The sequence below is a fragment of the Mesoplodon bidens genome (assembly GCF_964165515.1).
Source record: "Mesoplodon bidens genome assembly, contig: HAP1_SCAFFOLD_397, whole genome shotgun sequence".
Taxonomy (NCBI): Eukaryota; Metazoa; Chordata; class Mammalia; order Artiodactyla; family Ziphiidae; genus Mesoplodon; species Mesoplodon bidens.
Window position 1 is genome coordinate 10,733 of NW_027672072.1, and position 19,380 is coordinate 30,112.

Consider the following 19,380-nt stretch of genomic DNA (forward strand, 5'->3'; position numbering starts at 1 on the left):
AACCTACACCCATTTTAAGGAGCCATTCCCTATTTCCCTCTGTTCCAAACCCCTGGCAACCACTAATGTATAATATTTGCCGTGTGTATGGATCTGCCACTGCTGGACATTTCGCATAAATGGAACCATATCATATGTAGCCTTTCCTGCCTGATGATAAGTTGTGCAGTGGTAGGAAAAACTAAAATGCGATGTACTGTATGATGTATGTTTTAGTGAAGTGGCTTGGTCAGATTATAATGATTTATGATAAAATCATGTAAAGCAAGCATCACAATTCTCCAGGAATGTTCTGAAGAATGCTAATGTTAATTATGAATATGTGAATCCCAAATCTTTCATTTGTATTGACCCTATCTCATTAATTCTTCTCCCAACACTGCTATAACTAGAGTTGAGTTCTAAAATGTACCTTCCTCTTTTCCCATAGAAATTGTCCCACAATTTCAAAAAGTTCTCAAAGGTGAAAAAGTGCACACGACGTTTATCACGTTTGCAAATGCCAAGGGAAATGCTAAGCTAACACTGTCCAAAATGCAATATTCTTCTGTGAGAGCACCCAACTTTAAACAAATACACATATTCTAAATACAGCTTAGATCTGTGACATGTTTTGGCCACTGAAGTATGAGCAGACATGATGGCCTTAAATGAGCAGAAGAGGCCTTAAATGGGCTTGTGCGGTTGGGCTCACCTCTTATGTTTCAGTGAACTTTTAGAGAAGACAGGGCCTGGGAGCTGCGGCCTCACAGTTGGGCTCCAGACGAAGAGGTGTGTGACAGACCTCAAACTGACCCAAAACACGGAGCAAAACTAGCCATCTAGAGGTCTAAAAGAGAGCCACTGCAGCTAGCCCATAGGTCCAAGAGAAATAAATTCTTGTTTATGTAACTGACTTTGGTGTGATTTGTTCCAAAGCATTATCACAGCAAGAGCTGACTAACACAACATCCTCCAAATCATTGTTATGTAAATGGATGCCACCATGCCTACATGTAAGGCAACTGTGTACTCAAATTGTGAGAATTCTTGAACTCTTGGTGCCTCTCCAACACAATGTACATGGCTAAATTTCCACAAATAAGTTCACTAATATACCACAAAGATCTCCCTAAACTTTTATTAAATGTAATGCAAAGTTCTTTCTTTTCATTTTCTGCTTCTCCATAGTTAAAATGCTGTTTATCAATGTAAAACGGTTCTTGCCATTTGGCTTCTGTCGTTAGAGTCTTTTGAACTCTTTGGCTTTTCAGCTCCTAGGCTGTAACATTTGAATCAGCAAATGCCCCAAGGAGAAAAGCTGCACCAAGTGTCAAGCTTGCGTCTGTGTTTCCCTTCTCTCCACAACTTGGCCCACATGTCTTGGTGTCTCTCTAACACTCAGACGCCAGCGAACAGAAGTTTTCCTACTCGATCCAGCTTGTCTAAAATTCCTTTAGACTTCGCCTGATCTTATGTTATTATTCAACTATCATCTCAATTACCCCTAGGAAGAAAATTTACAATTTTTAGAGAAAACGGAACCCTGGTACACTGTTGGTCGGAATGTAAACTGGTGCAGCCACTGTGGACAACAGTATGGAGGGTCCTCAAAAACTAAAAATAGAACTACCATATGACCTCGCAACTCCACTCCTGGGTATAAATCCAAAAAGAACAAAAACACGTGTTTTCAAAGACATGTATTTGAAAAGATACATGCACCCCAATGTACGGAGCATCAGTATTTACAATTACCAAGATAGGAAGCAACCTAAGTGTCATCAACTGATGAATGGATAAAGAAGATGCGGTACATATAACCAATGGCATACTACTCAGCCTTAAAAAAGAAAGAAATGTTGCCATTTGCGGCAACATAGATGGACTTGGAGGACATTGTGGTAAGTGAAATAAGTCAAACAAAAACAAACACTGTAGGATATCACCTATATATGGAATCTAAAAAATACAACAATCTACCAAATATAACAAAACAGAAGGAGAGTTACAGATATAGAGAACAAACTAATGGTTGCCAGTGCGGAGGGGGAGGAGGGGGCAATACGGGGTGGGGAAGTGAGAGATGTAAACTACTGGGTGTACGATAGGCTCAAAGATGTATTGTACAACACAGGGAATATAGCCAATATTTTGTAATAACAGTAAATGTAAAGTGACCTTTAGAAAGTATATAAAAAATTTTTAAAACAGAAATCATACTGAAAATTGGAAACAATTTAAATGTCCATCAACAGGAAAATGCACATATAAATTATTGTACTTCCCTACATGGGAATCCTACATAGTGAGGGAAGTACATGAACTAGACAGATCTTTATGTGTCAGCATGGATGAACCTAGCAAAGATAACACTAAGAAAAGCAAGTAAGAAGAGAAAGCATAGTAGAATACTATATGAGGTTGAAGAATACTTAAAAATGTAGCCTAAATAGAAAGACATCCATGCAGTGATGGAGACCAAGTTCAGAAGAGTGGTTACCCAGGGTCAGCTGGGGAGTGGCTGTGTTTGGGAAAGTGGTCACAGCAGGCTCTTCAAGAGGAATGGTAATGTTTCACTTCACACGCTGGCTGGAGGACGGAGGAGTGTCTGCGATATTATAATGTGAGCATGCTGCATGTGAAAGCCATTTCTGACCACATCTAGGGGATCTGATACGCGGGAGCTGGTAGTGGGTGGAGGCATCCAGAAGGTGGTGGTAGAAGAGGAACGTTGTATGCATAACGCCTAAGGCCTGACCAGAGAACGACCACTGTTCTAGTAACTGGACACAAATCCAACTTCTACGACCAATGTTACAAGACAAACTGAGGCATATTGAAAATAAGACTTTACGTGAGCAAAAATAGATTCAATTCAGGCACCACCAAAGCGGAAATGGTGAGGAGCACTCCAGCCACAGGAGCTGCAGAGATGTTTATTTTAAAAGGGCAGAAGCAAAGCAAGGAAATGACTGACTTGCTATAACTTTAAAGCCTAGCTGGTGGTTTGTGACTCGTTGTCCTCAGCAGTGTTCGCCACCCTGAGGCATTGACAGGCTTAGATTTTTGTTGGTTTACACAGGCGGCCGCATCACTAGAGCCACCGCAGGCTAACGGCCTCCTTGCAGGGTTAATTTACTAACACCAGTTGTCTGAGTCCTTACTCTTACTCAGTCACTTCACTTCCTACGCCTCAGTTTCTCTTCTGGAAAGTGGATATTCAGTAGTAAATTCTCTGTGGAGTTGTCAGTACCAAACAAAGTGATTATTAGTAACCACGATCATGTCCTGAATGCATGGAACACGTCACCATTTGCCAACTACCGTGTCAAGTTAGCAGAAACTACAGAAATTAAGAGCTCTCCGCATAAATTCACACACCTGTGCACCAGGTAAAGGACCACAGACAGACGTTCACTCAGCCTTTCGTGTGTCCCTCACGGAGTGCAGGCTCTCTCCTGGGTGGGGGGAGCACAGACACTTACGGGAGTTTACTTTTAAAATGCGTTGATACAACCAGGTCTCAGTTTTGTTTGGATGAGTCAGCAAACGCTTTTTGGAAACCCCAAAGTCTCCACACCTCGTACGTTTCGCGCTGCCTTAAGTCTCAGAGCTCAAGCCCCTACTTTTCAGGCCGCGTCACCGTGGGAGACAGGGCTGCGTGCGGACGCACGGCGAGCGTGCTGACGTCCTCGAGCCCCGCCCCAACGGTCCCGCCCACTGACGTAAACCCCATCCCCGCGGCGTGGAGGGCTTAGATGCCTGCGCCAACACCAGGCCGCGCGGGGTCTCCGGAGCGCGGCATGGGGGGGTTGGCGTAGCTGGGGCCCGTGGCCCTATGTCTTCTGGCTGCGACGCCGGTCCTGCGCACGCTGCGGGGCCGCAGCCACCGGGCGGTGGGCGCCCGAGTGGCCGGGGCCCCCAGGCGGGTGTGGCCATCGTGTCCACAGCCAGCGTCCCCGAGGCCGTGCTCGGGCCCTGATCACTCGGTGAAGCTGCGCCGGGACAGCGCGGCCGACTTCTTCCCGCGCTCTGAGGACCTGTGCGCGCTGCAGGACTTGGTGCCTCTGCCCTCCGTGCGTGCTTCCCTGCAGGACGCCCCGCTGGACTTAAGGCCGACCGCCTCCGCGGGGTGCACTGGGTGCCGCTCCTGAGCACCCGCTGCCCCTGATCTGTATCCAGAGCTTCTTCCAGCCACGGCTTGTCGAGACAGGTTTGTACTTCCCGCTTCCAGGGCCCCTCGTGTTGGCGCTGAGAAGCGGGGTTTTCGATGGTGCAAGGTGGAGGGTGGGCACTAGAAGCAGTGCCCAGTGCCCGGGTGTGCGTGCACTAGATGGGGCGTGCGGCCTAGGACTCCTGCCAGCTCGGTGACCCCGGCCGAGTGCCTTAAGGCTTCTAGGTCTCAGTGTTCTCATCTGTAGCATGGGCTTAACAGGTCCCAGTCTCTGTGGTGGTTACAAGGATGCACTGTGTTAATGCTTCTAGACTCTACAAAGTAGAACACTTAGCACAGTTTGGAGCATCGTTAATTGTTGCACAGATGTTACCTGGTCTATTGAATGACTTTGCCTGGTACACACCAACGCGATTAGGAAATGGATATATCCCAGCTTCATTTCCTTTCCATTGAAACAGGGTTCAGGAAAAAAAAAATTTTTTTTCAATAATCGTATCATATAGTGCAAAGATCACCGGTGTGAAGGCAGCTTAGGGTTTGAATTCCAGGGCTTATGCTGTCTGTGGCCTGGGCAGGTTTCTTTTGGACTACAATCCCCACACTTGTAAAATGACATTAATAACCTCTCTTTCTGTGGGTTCTTAGAATTAAGTTAGCAGGTTATGTGTGTAAAGTAGCCTGGCACTTGAATGAGTTGTCAGAACCAAGGGCTGCTGGAGACGATGCTTCTGCCCTAGGTAATCTCCCCTTCTACTGGGCGGCAGGTAAACACAAGCACAGTAGTCAGTGCTCTGGAAGAAGTGAGTTCTGGTGCTACAGAGCACAGAATCTTTTTTTAAAATTTAATTATTATTTTATATTGGAGGTTAGTTGATGTACAATATTGTGTTAGTTTCGGGTGTACAGCAAAGTGATTTAGTTATTCATGTATCCATTCTTTTTCAGATTCTTTTCCCGTAGAGTTTGTTACAGGATATGGAGTAGAGTTCCCTGTGCTATGCAGTAGATCCTTGTGGATTATCTGTTTTATATCGAGTCGTGTGTCTATGTTAATGCCAAACTCCTAATGTCTCCCTCCCCCCGATCTTTCCCCTTTGCAGAGCACAGAATCTTGGAAGGGAAAGTTCAGGGTAGGCTTCTTGGAGGAGGTGCCATCCTTTCTAAGGATATGTAGAAGCTCCTGGGGTGGCAGGAGACAGCAGTGTGTGTTGAAGTTTGAGAAATATAAGAAAATATGGCAAAACTAATGTACAGGACTGGAACTCAGGGTTTGGGAAAGAAATGAGAGTTGATACTGGAAAGTTAGTGGGGCCCAAGAGAAGGGGGCCTTGTTTGTCCTTTCAGAAGTTTGGGTGTTTATCCTGCAGGCTGTGGGAAACACCAAAGAAGAGTGAGATGGACTTGTGGTTTAGAGGCTCACTCGGACCTCCATGTGGAAGGCAGTTGATTTGGTGCAGGCTGAGTTGTAATCTGAGGGTCCCACTTAAGTTATAAAAGGTGGGACTGGATTTTGCAGATCTGAGAGAGAATGGGTGAGGTCTGGTGACCAGTTAGAAAAGGAAGGGCAGCAAGCGTGGGTGACAGTTTACAGCTGCATCTTTTTGAGAGATACAGAGCACAGTAGAAAGGGATTGGGGGTGGCAAGAGGATCTTACTTCATCTTCAGTGCTTTAGAGGGGCCTGGTAGACGGGTCTGGACCCAAGGTACAGATCTGGGCTTTTTGGGAGGACAGGTCTTTGAAGGCATGGTAGAGCCTTAGGTTACCCACAAGAAGATCCAAAGAATCATAGGTCTGAGAGATTTTTAAGTGGGTATATTTGAGGATGTTTATAAGCTGTGAGAAAGTAACCAGCAGAGTAAGGGTGTGAAGATGTAGGAGAGGAAATGATTGTTCATTTGTTTTCAGAAAGCTGAATACTCATCGTGTGCCTGGACCTTTTCCAGGATCTGGGGTTCACACCCTCTGTTATCTCTTCTGCAAGGATAGTTCAACTCATCCCCTGGTGAAGAGAAGTCAGATTATTCTTTGCATCCCATTCAGGTATAAGAACTGTTCTGTACCTCGGAAGGGACTTTACTTAACCAGAGTAACAAATTAGAAATCAAAAGAAATTAGAGCTGGAAGGGACCTTAAAGGCCACTGTACTTAATTTTGCCTAATATTTTACATTGAATGTAAGAAAAATTTATTGTAGAGCCCATTCTCTTCAGAGTTCCTTCACTGAACTTTCTTTATGTCTTGCATCCAGTGGGTCTATCTTGTAAATTTTGGCCTCCTCCTAAATTTGCTTCTTCATCCATATTACATTTGGCCCAGACTATGGCAGAAACTCCTGGGTGGTTCACGGCCCCTGGATTCAGTTCCTCTAAGTTCATCCGCCTGCTCGGGTTAAGTGATCTTCTAACATAAAAAGATGTGCTTAAAATAATGCTGCTAATGGCTTGCCCACACAGAGTTACTGCATAGTAGCCGCCCAGCGTGTGCTCTGCACGGAGGCGTGTAGTCTGAACTGTGTTCGGCCAAGCCTCATAGGGCTCTTTGCCCTGAGGAAGGGGAGCTTTTTGTGATCACTCCCTTTATCTAGTCGGTCCTTCAGCAGCGGGGAGCCTTTTTCTAATCAGCAGAGGCACCCTTACTCAGCCAGTGGTAGCCCCAGGTCTCACCACCTGTGGGATACAAGCCATGCTTTCTCCCAGGCTTGCTTGGGCCAACATCTCTTTCATTTCTGTCTCTTCTCACACTTGGACCCCTGGCCTTTAGTCATCCCCACCTGCAGTATTTACAGTGCCCAGCAGGAGTCAGGCTTGAGTGTCTTTTCACAGATGTTCCCTCTGCAGTTAATGCACCTCCTACTCCAACTCTGCATAGCCTCATCTTTCTAGATTCTGCTTCAGGGTTATCATGAAGCCATCACTTCGATATAACATTCTGCCTCCAAAGGAACCTCTGTGCATAAAGGTTATGTTTCTTTAGCTCATGTGATTGAAATTTTGAGTTTACACATGTCCCTCCTTAATGAAGGCTTTAAGGGCAGGAGTTGTTTCTAATCCTTAGCACAGAGCAGATGCTTTTTTTAAAAATGCTTTTTAATGATAGAATGTGTGTTTTAAATCACTTATTTTACAATAATTTTGCTTTAGCTTCTGGCAGAAATAAAGTTTACAGAAGTCGTGTTCCTGTGAAAAGAAATAAAGATGTGAACTTCCAATTGTGTAAAGCTCTTAAACGCTGTGTAAGTGCATCGGGTGCGCTAAGGAACGTGGAGCTAAGTGGGCTAGTTGTGAGAGAGAGAGGCTTAACTATGTTAACAAAGGTAAGCCTTCATTGTGTCCTGCCAACATTTGATAGTTGCTTTTGGGCAAACTAAAGCCATAAAATTTTAAACTGTTCCTCGCCATTAAAGTGATTGAATATTGGGCCACTTTGGTGCACCTGTGTCTTGCGAATTGTCCAGTTGGAGATGGAGGTTTAGAAAGTGAGTTTCAGTCTTGTTTAAGACTCTTCCCATCAGACTGGGCTCGTGATTTCCTACACACCATGTTACTTCCTGTCTACCTTTTCTTGGTGTTGTTCATGCCTGGATTGTCTCCTGTACCTGCTCAAACCTTGGTCCATTCTCATTTGTACCATGAAATTTTGTCATTCTGGATACTGTCAGAACTAATTTTACTTAACTTTGTGTTAAGCCACAAACCACACATTTTGTATATTTTCTGTGTTTTGTGTTTGTCTATATTTTTATGGTTTCTCTTCAAGAAATATTATGGGAAGGGAAATAGCAAGATGTAAAGAGCAAAAAAGTCATCATTCTCTTTAAATTGTTAGAACATCTATCTGCAATCATAATTATGATGCACTGTGGTATGTGTTAAAATAGTAAATACATGTAACGTCCCGTAGGTGCAGCACACTCAGTGGTGTTGGTGAGGGTGTGTCATGGAAGTAATCACAAAGCAGGTGACTGTTAGTTTGGGTCCTGAAACATTAGTGTGCCTTCCCTGTGTCCAGTAGTGGTCTGGAGGGGTCAGGAAGCCTGCTTTTCAATTTGAGGGAACAGAGGGTTTGCTCTGTTGCTCTAGTATACTGCATAGCAGCTAATAAAATACTGGGTTTATAGTTGACGTTTAAATCACTGATTGATCATTAAGATTGGGATGTATCTTTGGAAATGAAAATAGGAAGAACCTTATGCTTTTTCTTTTTTTCTTTTTTTCCCTATATCTGAAAAGGTATGTAGTACTTTGATGAGTGGTTGGGAAAAAAGTTTGCAGTATTCAGTGTATTCACTTTTAGTATCTAAATAGAATTAAACTGTTGCTGTAAACTGGAATAGCACTTTGTTACTGACAAGTTTTAGAATGCATCTGTTCGTCAATGACCTGTTTGGGAAGATTGTAGTTAATGATTTTGAGAATGTGGCTATAAACCTCCAATTGACTCAAGAAAAGCAAATAAGTCAAGATTGACAAATGTATAGGCTCTTCATCTTATTGTGTATGTGTGTTTTTTTTCCTTTTAGTTATTTGTCAAGGTATAAAGAATTCTATCACACTTAAGACAAGTAAACTTCACGGGGTGTATTCTGACATGGCAGGGAGCAGATCACATGGCCTAGATCTTAAAGGTGATTTTATGTTTAAACTTTCATGAAAACATATGTGATTGAAACACATTAATATATTGATACAGAGGGCAGTTAATTTTTGCCTTTTTTTTTTTTTTTTTGCGGTACTGTTGTGGCCTCTCCCGTCGCGGAGCACAGGCTCCAGACGCACAGGCTCAGCAGCCATGGCTCACGGGCCTAGCCCCTCCGTGGCATGTGGGATCTTCCCGGACCGGGGCACGAACCCGTGTCCCCTGCATCGGCAGGCGGACTCTCAACCACTGCGCCACCAGGGAAGCCCTAATTTTTGTCTTTTGATACATGTGAGTGCAGCTTTCATTTTGCTGAAAGAATATGACCACTTTTCAGTTTGGGATTCTACCATTTAATAAAGATAGTCCACTTAATTTTAGAAATAAGAGATTTACTATATAATACCTAATATTACTTTTATGTATTTTTTTACTGAAAACATTTATTGTAATACTGTGAAGAAACTATGCCGTTATAGTCTTCAAGACTTAAATGAATCAAGTGTTTATTAGCTGCTGTAGTTTTTAAACTAATAAAAATCAGTACATCAGCAATTTGTAAATACAGTTTTTAAAATAATACCTTAAAACTTTACAGTGGTTATTATGACTGTATTTAGGCCTAAAGTTATTTAATAATTTGATATGAAGGCTTTTTAATAGTTTGATGATGCAGCTCAGGGATAGGTAAACTCTGGCTGGTAGGCCAGATGCAGCCCGTTGCCTGGTTTTGTAAAGGAAGTTTTTTTGGAACATAGTCGCACCCATTGTTTACATGGTAGTTATGGCTACTTTCACCCTACGCCAGTGGGGCAGAGTAGTTGCAACAGAAACTGTATAGCCCACAAATGTGGAAATGTTTAAATTTAGATTTTAAAAATTGAAAAATTCTTTGAGCCTATACAGGGCAAGTCCATTGACCCCTGAGGTAGAAAACAGTCAAGAACTTGGGTGCCGAAGCCAAGTGGCCTAGGTTCAAATTCCCTTTCTCCCATTTCATAGCTAGTGACCATGGGCAAATCACTTAACCTCTATGCCTCATTATGAGGTGTAAATGCACTCATTTGTATAAATAGTGCCTGGCACATACTAAGCACTGTGTAAGTGATTGCTGTTGTTTCTCCTTGGAGCTTTGATAAGTTATTGTTAATAGAAAAATGACACTAATGATTTTCCTTTTAGAGTAACAAAGGCACTTTGAGTCTTTTATTTTTTCAAGAATGTAATAAGACTTTTTTCATTTACAGTCAGTGTTCCCTGTTACCAAAATTTACTTTATGAATATAAAGAACTGAACGTCTTTAAGACAGTACTTTTGCTTAAATGTCAAACCATTATTTTTCCAAGGCACATCAAACTGGCTGTGCATAGTCCAGGCCTCTAAAGCTTGTGTGCATACCCTAGGTAGCATGTGAGATATACATTTTGTAAATATAGTTTTTAAAATAATGCTTGAGACTTCCCTGGCGGTCCAGCAGTTAACACTATGTGCTCCCAATGCCGGGGGCTTGGGTTCGATCCCTGCTCGAGGAACTAGATCCCACGTGCCTGCCATAACTAAGAGCCCACATGCCCCAACTAAAATATCCGGCATGCTGCAACTAAAGACCTGGCACAGCCAAACAAACAAATAAATAAATATTTATAAAATATAAGTAAAATAAAATAATGCCTTAGGAGTTAGGAAAAGAAAATATTAGAACATTTTTACCTTTGTATTATTTTAAAAAATCTGTGTAGTTTATCATGTACATAAATTATATGTATGGAACTTTGTGTATATAATTTGTTAATAAATAAGATGCATATTAAAAAGTTTTCTTATGGTTTGCCCAGTCAGGTGTTTGGAGACCACTGGAGGACAGAATGATGAAATTTAGAGCCTCAGCAATGATAGAATTTAGAACCAATTCCCTGACTTAGAAGATAAGGAAAATAATTCATAGACTGTAATTGAGTTGTCCAACTTTACATAAGTGTTCAGAAACAGTCTATCCAGTGGCTAGAATCTAATCACTGACCGAGTAGAATCTGGGTCACTGGACTCGTAAACCAGAAGTGACTGTTGAGTTTCTCAGGTTGATGCTCCTGGCATATATGCTTGATATGTGTGTGTGTGTAAATCTCTGACATAATAAGCCATACTCAGTAGGCACACCCTGTTTCCTTATTCAGGCATCTTAATTTCATCCCATTAAATCTTTGACATATCAGACTACCAGAAAGCATGAAGAAACCTGGGCTGAGAGTCTTCGTTCCAGGAGACCTGATCTTGACTGTATGGCTGGTTTGAGGCGCATCACTCTGAACTGCACCACGCTCATTGGTGACCTGGGTGCAAGTGCTTTGGCAGAATCTCTTAGTGAGGATTTATGGCTTAGAGGTAAATTCTAAAATTGAAAGTACTGAATTTTTAATATGAAATATGCTTAGCTTTTGGCATGATACTATTGTGATAGGATTTTTTTTAAAGCCTCATTTTACTGATAGCTTTATTTTGCTTTTAAACTTTCTCTAAGAGTTGCATATATCCTTTATAGAAAATACAGAGTAACAAGAGAACAATTACCTATAATTTTAATACCCAGACATAATCACTGTTCATTTTGGTGTATATACTTTCAGTCTTTTTTTTTCTACAAATATATTTGTACACTTAGGGATTACAAAAATAGAATTGTAGTATACTTGCTATTTCATATTCCTGCTTTTTTCACTTAATGATGTATCATGTAGTATTGCGTCGTATTGATGTCCCATAGTTTAATCAATTCTTTGCAATTCGATTTAGACAGTTTGCTTTTCCCTGTCAGAAACAATGTGAATATGTTGTATATACATCTCTGTGTCCATCGGGATTACTTCTGTAGAATAAGGTACTACAAGTGGAATGACTAAGTGTGACATACTTTTAAGACTTTTGATACACATGGCCAAATTACCACCCAGAAATGCTATGCCAATTTATAGTCTACCACAACAGTAGATGTGAAGCCTGCCTCTCACAAACAGTGGCTTGTAGCACTTGTAAAAAAATGTAAAACTACAAAAATGAGTACCTCTCCATTTTCTATGCAAGTGGGATTACTCCAAATTTTATAACTTTTTTCAATTAATTTAGTATGAGCATTTTAGCAAGTCAGTAAATTTGCATCTCCTGCATCATTTTTTGTGATTGTTCAGTATTTCATTATATGAATATGCCACAGTGCACGTAGCTTATCCATTCTTGTATATAAGCTTTGTCCAGTTTTTCAGTTACAAATAGTACTCTGATATATATCCTTACCTATATCTCTGACTATTTCTTTTGGTTAAATTCTTAGAAAGAGAGTTGTTGGATCAAAAGGGTATAGACATGATTTAAAGGCTTTTCTTACAGAATCTTGGCTTAATCTGATAGGAAAATAACTACATTTTGTTTTATTTTGTATTCATTTGATTTACTGGTGATGTTTACTGGCTGTTTGTATTAATTTGGCTATTTGGTTAATTATACCCTGTGTCCATTCTCCTGTAGTGAGAGTTTGTAAGGGTTGTATCATATCCTGTCAGATCCGTATGTCTTACTTGCTATTTCTGTGTGTCATGGGGGTGTTGAAAGACTCCAGTTATTTTAATGTGATGGTCCACACCACACTTAAAAAAAAAGACTCATCATAGTTTCCTTTCATGTAATATTTTTTTAATACCTGTGCTTTGGTGATGATCCCTTTGGTTTAAATGAGTAGGTTGTTCAGCCCCAGAACTACTAGAATTCATGTTCAGTGTTTCTGGTTTTTGTCTGACTTTTTATGGAGAGAGTTCTTGACCATCATACTTTCATGATAGGTTTTTACTATGTATTCTCTATTCACACATTGTTTGCATTTGTTATTATTTGTATCCTCTTAGACTTGTCCTTTTTTCCTCTAAAACTAACAGTTATTACATTTCTTCTATTTTGTTTTCCCCTTTTAGCTAGTTTCAAGTGTGATTTGGAGCTGAAGATCATGATCAAAAGAATGCAGTGCATTTCTGAGCTCCACCGGGTTTTGCTTGTGAGGTTTACATGCCTCTGCCGCCCTTGCTAATTATGAACTGAGATTCATTTTGTGATGCTTTTTGCTCATACATTATATACAGTTATTCTTCAGTTCTGTAATTGTAAAAGATGTTGGATGATTTATTGATACTAAAGCCAGGGTTATCATTGCACATTCAAGAAGAGGTTTTTAAATTGGATCATGCATTATGTGTGTGCATATACGTTTCTGTTTTTTTCCATACCCAAAATTACAAACCTGCCATGACTTGTCTTGTGCAGGACTCTTCCACACGTGAGAAAATGAGAGTTGTCTATATGTTAAATCTGTAGAGTTAGGAAGTGACCTTTGTCTTTCATCAAAAGCACTTGACCTGCAACAGTGTGGCCTCACCAGTGAAGGAGCAAAGGCTTTACTAAAGGCCCTTGAAACCAACAGAACTCTGCTCGTTCTGGATATAAGAAAAAATCCACTTGTTGGTATGTGGTCACTTTTTTGAAATTGATAAACACGTAGCAAAACAAAAAGAATTTGTTCACGTTTTGACAGTTTTGTAAAATTGAATGTGTTTAGCTTTCCTCATCACACACAGTTGGCCCTTGAACAACGTGGGGTTAGGGGTGCCGACCCCTACGCAGTTGAAAATCTGAGTATAAGTTTATAGTCAGTGGTTCCACATCTGTGGATTCAACCAACCTTGGATCGTGTAGGACGATAGTACATATTTATTGAAAAATATGCGTGTGTCAGTGGACCCGCGAGGTTCAAACCCATGTTGTTCAAGCTTCAACTGTACTTTTCTAGTGTTGCACTTCCCTTATGTTTTTAGCAGATAATGTACTAATTAAAGTGAATTTTACTTGTAAATTGTTCTTATCCCTACTCTGAATAGAGGTGAACCTAGATACTAAGCCTGCTTCCACCAAGAGCATTGTTTCTTTCCTGTGCAACCTCTGAATTCTTGCCAGGAGCACTTTATTCATTTGTCAGAATCACAAGCAATTTTTTAAATATCTTCTGTGTGCCAGATATGGGTTTAGGCACTAGGGATAAAGCAGTGAACCAGACAGACAAAAGTCTTGCCCTCGTGGAGCTTACATTCTAGTGAAGGAGTTCAGATAGAAATGAGTAAACAGATAAGTAATATAATTTTAGAGAGTAGGAAGTGCAAAAATATCTTAAAGTAAGGAGAGTGAGGGAGTTCAGATAGAAATGAGTAAACAGATAAGTAATATAATTTTAGAGGGTAGGAAGTGCAAAAATATCTTAAAGTAAGGAGAGTGAGGGAGAGCAGGTAGGACTCCATTGGATAGGTTTGTTAGGGGACAGCTTCACTGGAGAAGTGGCATTTGAACAGAGACCTGAATGAAGAGAGGAGCAAGCCATGGAAGAACTGGAGTAAGCACATTCCAGGACAAGGAGGCAATGAGTATGCAGGCATGTAGGTGGGTGGAGTATTTAAGGAAAAGCAAGGAGGCCAACATGGCCAGAGTACCGAGTGAAGAAGAGTGTGGTATGACATGAGGTCAAGGAGCTAGCCAGGGGTCTGCTCTTGTAAAGTCTTGAAGGCCAGCGTAAAGATGTGGATTATTCTAAATGAGTAGAGGGGTTTGAACTGGAAAAAGGCATGATCCAAATAGTATCTCAATAAGGTGACCTGGTATAGAGAATGGACTTGGGAGGATAAAGAAGAGAAACAGGGAGACCAGTTAGGAGACTGTCACAGTGCTCCAAATAAGAGATGTTTATGGCCTAGGTTAGGTTGGAAGTTTGGAGCAAGTGAAAAGTGGTTGAATTCAGGTTGTGTTTTGAGGGTGTAGCTATCAAGACCTGCAGATAGATTAGATGTGGGGTATGAAGGAAATAGTAACAAGGAGACAAGTCGTTGATGATTATGTGTGCAACTGGGTGGTATCACTTAGAAGAAGGGGGCTGATGGGAGGAGCAGCTTTTGAGGGACTATCAGGACTTTGGTTTGTTATCTTGGATGCCCTTTAGGTATCTAAGCGTCTGGATGGTGCTCAGACTGTACTTTCTATCCAAAGGTATCTAAAGCCACTTTAGATGCAAAATGTTTAAAGCTGACCTTTGCTGCTGCCAAAATAGTAGCCACTGGGGGCAGTCTGCAAGATGGCATCTTAGGTTTTTGAGGAAGAAATTAGAATACACAAAGGGGGAAATAAGTGTATAATTACATAATGTAGATTTCATATTTAATTTTATGGGAAAAGCAATAATTAGTTGGCTTTTGGTTTTAAATGGAAATAGCCACTCATTGGGAAATAATTACTCTAATTTCAATTTATTTTACTTTAAATCATTCTGTGCTGAAAGCAGTTACCAAAAAAGGTCTCCAGAATGGAAGGAGTGCCAAGTCAGAGGTATATAACATGTTTTAATTCTCTCGGAAGAATTTCTCTTTAATGGCTTGTTTTTCTTTCCTTCTTAAAAGAAAATTATCAAGGTACTTTCTGCCATCTTAAAACTAAGTTTTTAGTCCAATGAAATGGCTTTTCTGTTTTTGAAAATGTTGTGTGATGCTTTAATTTAGCTTCCCAGAAATGCAGATTGAAGACCTTTTATTAACTTAAAATAACTTAATTTCTAATGAAGATCAAACGCTCCTAAATTACCTGTAACTTAAATGGCATATTTATCATTTCTCTCTCAGTACCAATGGATAACTTCTCCATCGGTGAAGGAACCATCCAAAGCTTCTAGACAGAAAAAGAGAACTATAATTTTGGAAAGTGGTCGAAAAGGAAAAGCTACTATTAGAATTGGTAACTTTTTTTTTTTTTTTTTTTTTTTTTTGTGGTACGCAGGCCTCTTACTGTTGTGGAGCACAGGCTCCGGATGCACAGGCTCAGCGGCCATGGCTCACCAGCCCAGCAGCTCCGCGGCATGTGGGATCCTCCCGGACCGGGGCACAAACCCATGTCCCCTGCATCGGCAGGCGGACTCTCAACCACTGCGCCGCCATGGAGGCCCTCTTTCTTTTTTTTAATGCTACTAGAATTTATACCCCTTATATTTTCTGGTGTGCTAAAATTAAAACAGCTTTAATGGTTATTCCTTAACAGTTAATTACTTCCTTAACGGTTAGCTGTTAATATTATTTGTGGTTCTTATGGAACGTACCTAGGATGTTCCTGACACATAGTGTTTAATATTTATTAGATATTAATTTTAATATGATAAAGCTCTTGAAGTGACAAAATCCATATCCAGATACGAGGTCACCTTTTCTCCCTTTCATGTGGGGTCCAGGCCTTAGGAAAGAGGGAAGCATGTGATGTGTCTGTTGACAACCCCAAAATAAAATAAAGTAGGCAGAGCCCTTGGCACTTTACAGATATGAATACCTTTTATTGTCATCAGAACCCTGTGAACAGACAGTGTTTTACAGCAGTGCAGACAGGTTAGGGTCAGGTGCAGTGGGGAAGTGGGATCAGGCAGGATAAGAACATGGGGAGATTGGTGGGGGGGGCTGTTTCCAGAGCCTTTACTAAGGAAACAACAAAAATCACAGATGATAATGACTGTTTTTTCAAAATGCAGGAATCAGTGGAAAAACTAGAAATGATCATGTTCAGAATTGTGATCAGTTGTGTCTAAGTATGTAGAAGTCAGTTACTTTCCCATCAGCCAGAAATAACACTGAAAAACAAGGAAAGATCCCATTTGCAATAGTCACAAAAATTAGTAAATATCTAGAAGCCAGTTCAGTGTTCTCCTGAAAAAGTTAGTGCAAAAGGATAGATGAAACATTTTAAACATATATGTTAACATTAATAAAATGTAATGTTAACATACGATCTATTAACATATAAAGCCACTGGCAGAGGGAAACAGAGATCGGAAGAGAAGTCCAGAAACAGGTCCCTGTTTACTTGAGAGTTGTATTTTAACTTAGACAATTTTACAGTCTAACTTGACTTTTTGTCTAATTGATTGATTGAAGCATTGATAATTCATTTAAACAGAAATTAGATATTTGCATCATAGCATACACAACTTCTAGTCAGTCGAAAAGATGCAAAGGCAACTAGATGCAAGAAGCAAATATAAAATACAGGAGAGAATTTCTGTGTAAGTGTAGGGAGTACAGAAGCCTTCCTAAGTAAGCCATAAAACTCAGAAGCCATAAAGTAAAAGATATTTAATTCCATGAAAATTTAAAACTTTTCTACAGTTCAAGACGTAAACAAAACAAAATGACAGACACCAAAGTTGGGTAGTGTATTAACATATAAAGGTGACTGTTGCTATAGAGAAGAACCCACAAATAAATGAAAAAGGATAAGCAAATTTTAAAAAGGCAGGGGGTGGTTTCTACCTGTATGAGCAAACAACTCAGAAGAAACACAGCTGGCTACTAGACAGTTGAAGAGGGTCCAACTTCTTTAGGAAATGCAGATTAAAACCATGGGATTTTCTTCCCCTCTGATGGGCAGAAATTCTAAAGACTGATAACATCTGGTGTAGACGAGGGAACAAACACACTTTGCCTATGTTAAGTATAATAAATGTGTTCAATTTTGGAGCGAGGTTTGCAGCGTCCATCAAAGTTCAAAACTCCCTTGCTCTTTGACCAAAGACTTTTACTTCTAGGCACCTGCCCTCTGCCAGTACTCTGCCTTGCACAGAAGTGTGCATAAAATCAGGCACCCGCAAGTCCAATGAGGGATACTTACATAATGGGGAAAATGTAGAGACAACCCGGATGTCCTTCAGGAGGGGTCTGATGAAGGAAATTAGGATCCATCCGTGGTATGGAGTAACGTGTGTGTGGAGAACGGGGAAGGTCTGTGAGCAAACTGGGAAGATGACCTGATATGTCATGAGGTCAAAAGGAAAAAGAGCAGGTGTAGAAAAGGACATTTCTATGATTCCACTTAGAAACCCACAGTGTTTGTATTTGTAAATACTCTATATGTATATATGTACATACGGAAACACGCATATATACACGTATACACATTTGTGTATCTGATCCTGAGAATGCACAAAAGACTTATTGGCAGCCACCTCTATGGAAGGGAATAGATCTTTATATTTTTACTCTAGTTTTCCTAATCGTGTGCAAATTTAGAGTTAATTTTTTATTTAAAAGTTAGGCAGTCAGGAGAGGCCTAGTGACTGTTTTGTGGGCTTCTCTCACCTCAGGATGCACTCTTCGTGCCCTTCTTGTTTCTGGTTTGTCTTTTGGAGCAGACACCACTGAAACGAGCATCTTGTCATCGCTTGCCAGCTGCCTGCGGTTTTCTTGCGCCCTACTAACCGTCACCACCTTTGTGAGATGCTGTTTCGCGCTGAGGTGGTGCCTTTCCCCTCACACACACCCCTCTGGTACCTTGGGAAGTCCAGGGGTTTCTCAGTGGGCATTCTAGAATACTCATCCCAGAGATGCAGTGGGTTTTTCAGCCACATGCATTTGGGGAAAACTCTGTTCCTGTATGAATTATCCTCTTGGGAGTTCACGATTCACCGGAGCTCTTGAGACGCTCTAGGAAGTTGAGTCAAGAAACACGTGTAGCCCTGTTAATTCAGGATTTCCTAAATTTCTATGACTGACTGTGGCACCGCTTTTCCAGTCACAACCATCCTTATCAGCTTCCGTCCTAGACTCCCTGGGGAGTGCTGCTCAGACTGTCCTGGAAGCTTTGTAGTCCCAGGATTACCTGCTGCTTCCACACCCACCCGGCCCCCTGCTAGCGCTCTGTCAGCCTGGCACCTTCTCCCTGCCCCCAACTCATTCGACCACAGGCCCTGCCCCTGCTGTGGGATTTAGTGATAACTCCTGGGAGCGGTGGCCCAGCACAGCCCACGGCAGTGCTCGGTGTGGCTCACAGGGTTTAAAACACACAATTTGAGCCCTTACTGGAACATGGGAAGATGATTTAAATCCAGATGTCTTATTTCATAATCCCCGTGTCTCTGAAAGTGGGAGAAACAGACTGGGAGGGCCGTATGTTTCAAGCAAAAGGGAGACTGTTTCTCTGTGGAAGTAAAGAACGGGCCCTCACAGTTAACAGGTAACGTAGGGGGTTTGTGCTGAGTCTGTCATGTTGGGCCTGTTATACTCATTTATATGACTGTTGGGTCCTTATTGGCATTTTCATTTACTGTCCATGCTTGAAACTCCCCAGTGTCCCTGTCTTGATCACGAGCCCTAATTCTGTTGACCTAGAAAGTTCTCTGTGGGAGCTTTCTAGCAGGCCTCTCCCCCAGTGTCCCCACCGTCCAGCCCCTGTGTCCTAGTGCTTTTTCTACAACGCAGAACTCCTTGTTGTGCAGACCTGATTGCTCCTCATGCTCCAGGATCCGATGGATCCAGTTCCCAGGAGAGCGTGTCTGCAGGGCCCTCTGCGGTCTGCAGTCCTGCCCCCAGCCAGACACCCAGCGCCCCAGGTGCTGCAGAGAACTTGCTGAGGTCCCCTGTGCCTTGGCAGAGACAGCTCTCTGCCAGATGCCCTTCCTTCGTCTCCCCGTGTCCTGACCCTTCTCACCTCCCTTCCGCTGAAACCTTCAACCTGCCCTTGGGCAGAGGTACTTG

At 41.6% G+C, this 19,380-nt stretch overlaps 1 long non-coding RNA gene across 1 annotated transcript; it reads left to right on the top strand.

Moving 5' to 3' along the window:
• Positions 1–4,177: 4,177 nt before the first annotated feature.
• Positions 4,178–7,402, top strand: LOC308610611. Its single transcript, XR_014014594.1, has 3 exons — positions 4,178–4,195; positions 6,105–6,201; positions 7,302–7,402. It is a non-coding gene; the product is annotated as an uncharacterized lncRNA (long non-coding RNA).
• The last annotated feature ends 11,978 nt before the right edge of the window (positions 7,403–19,380 follow it).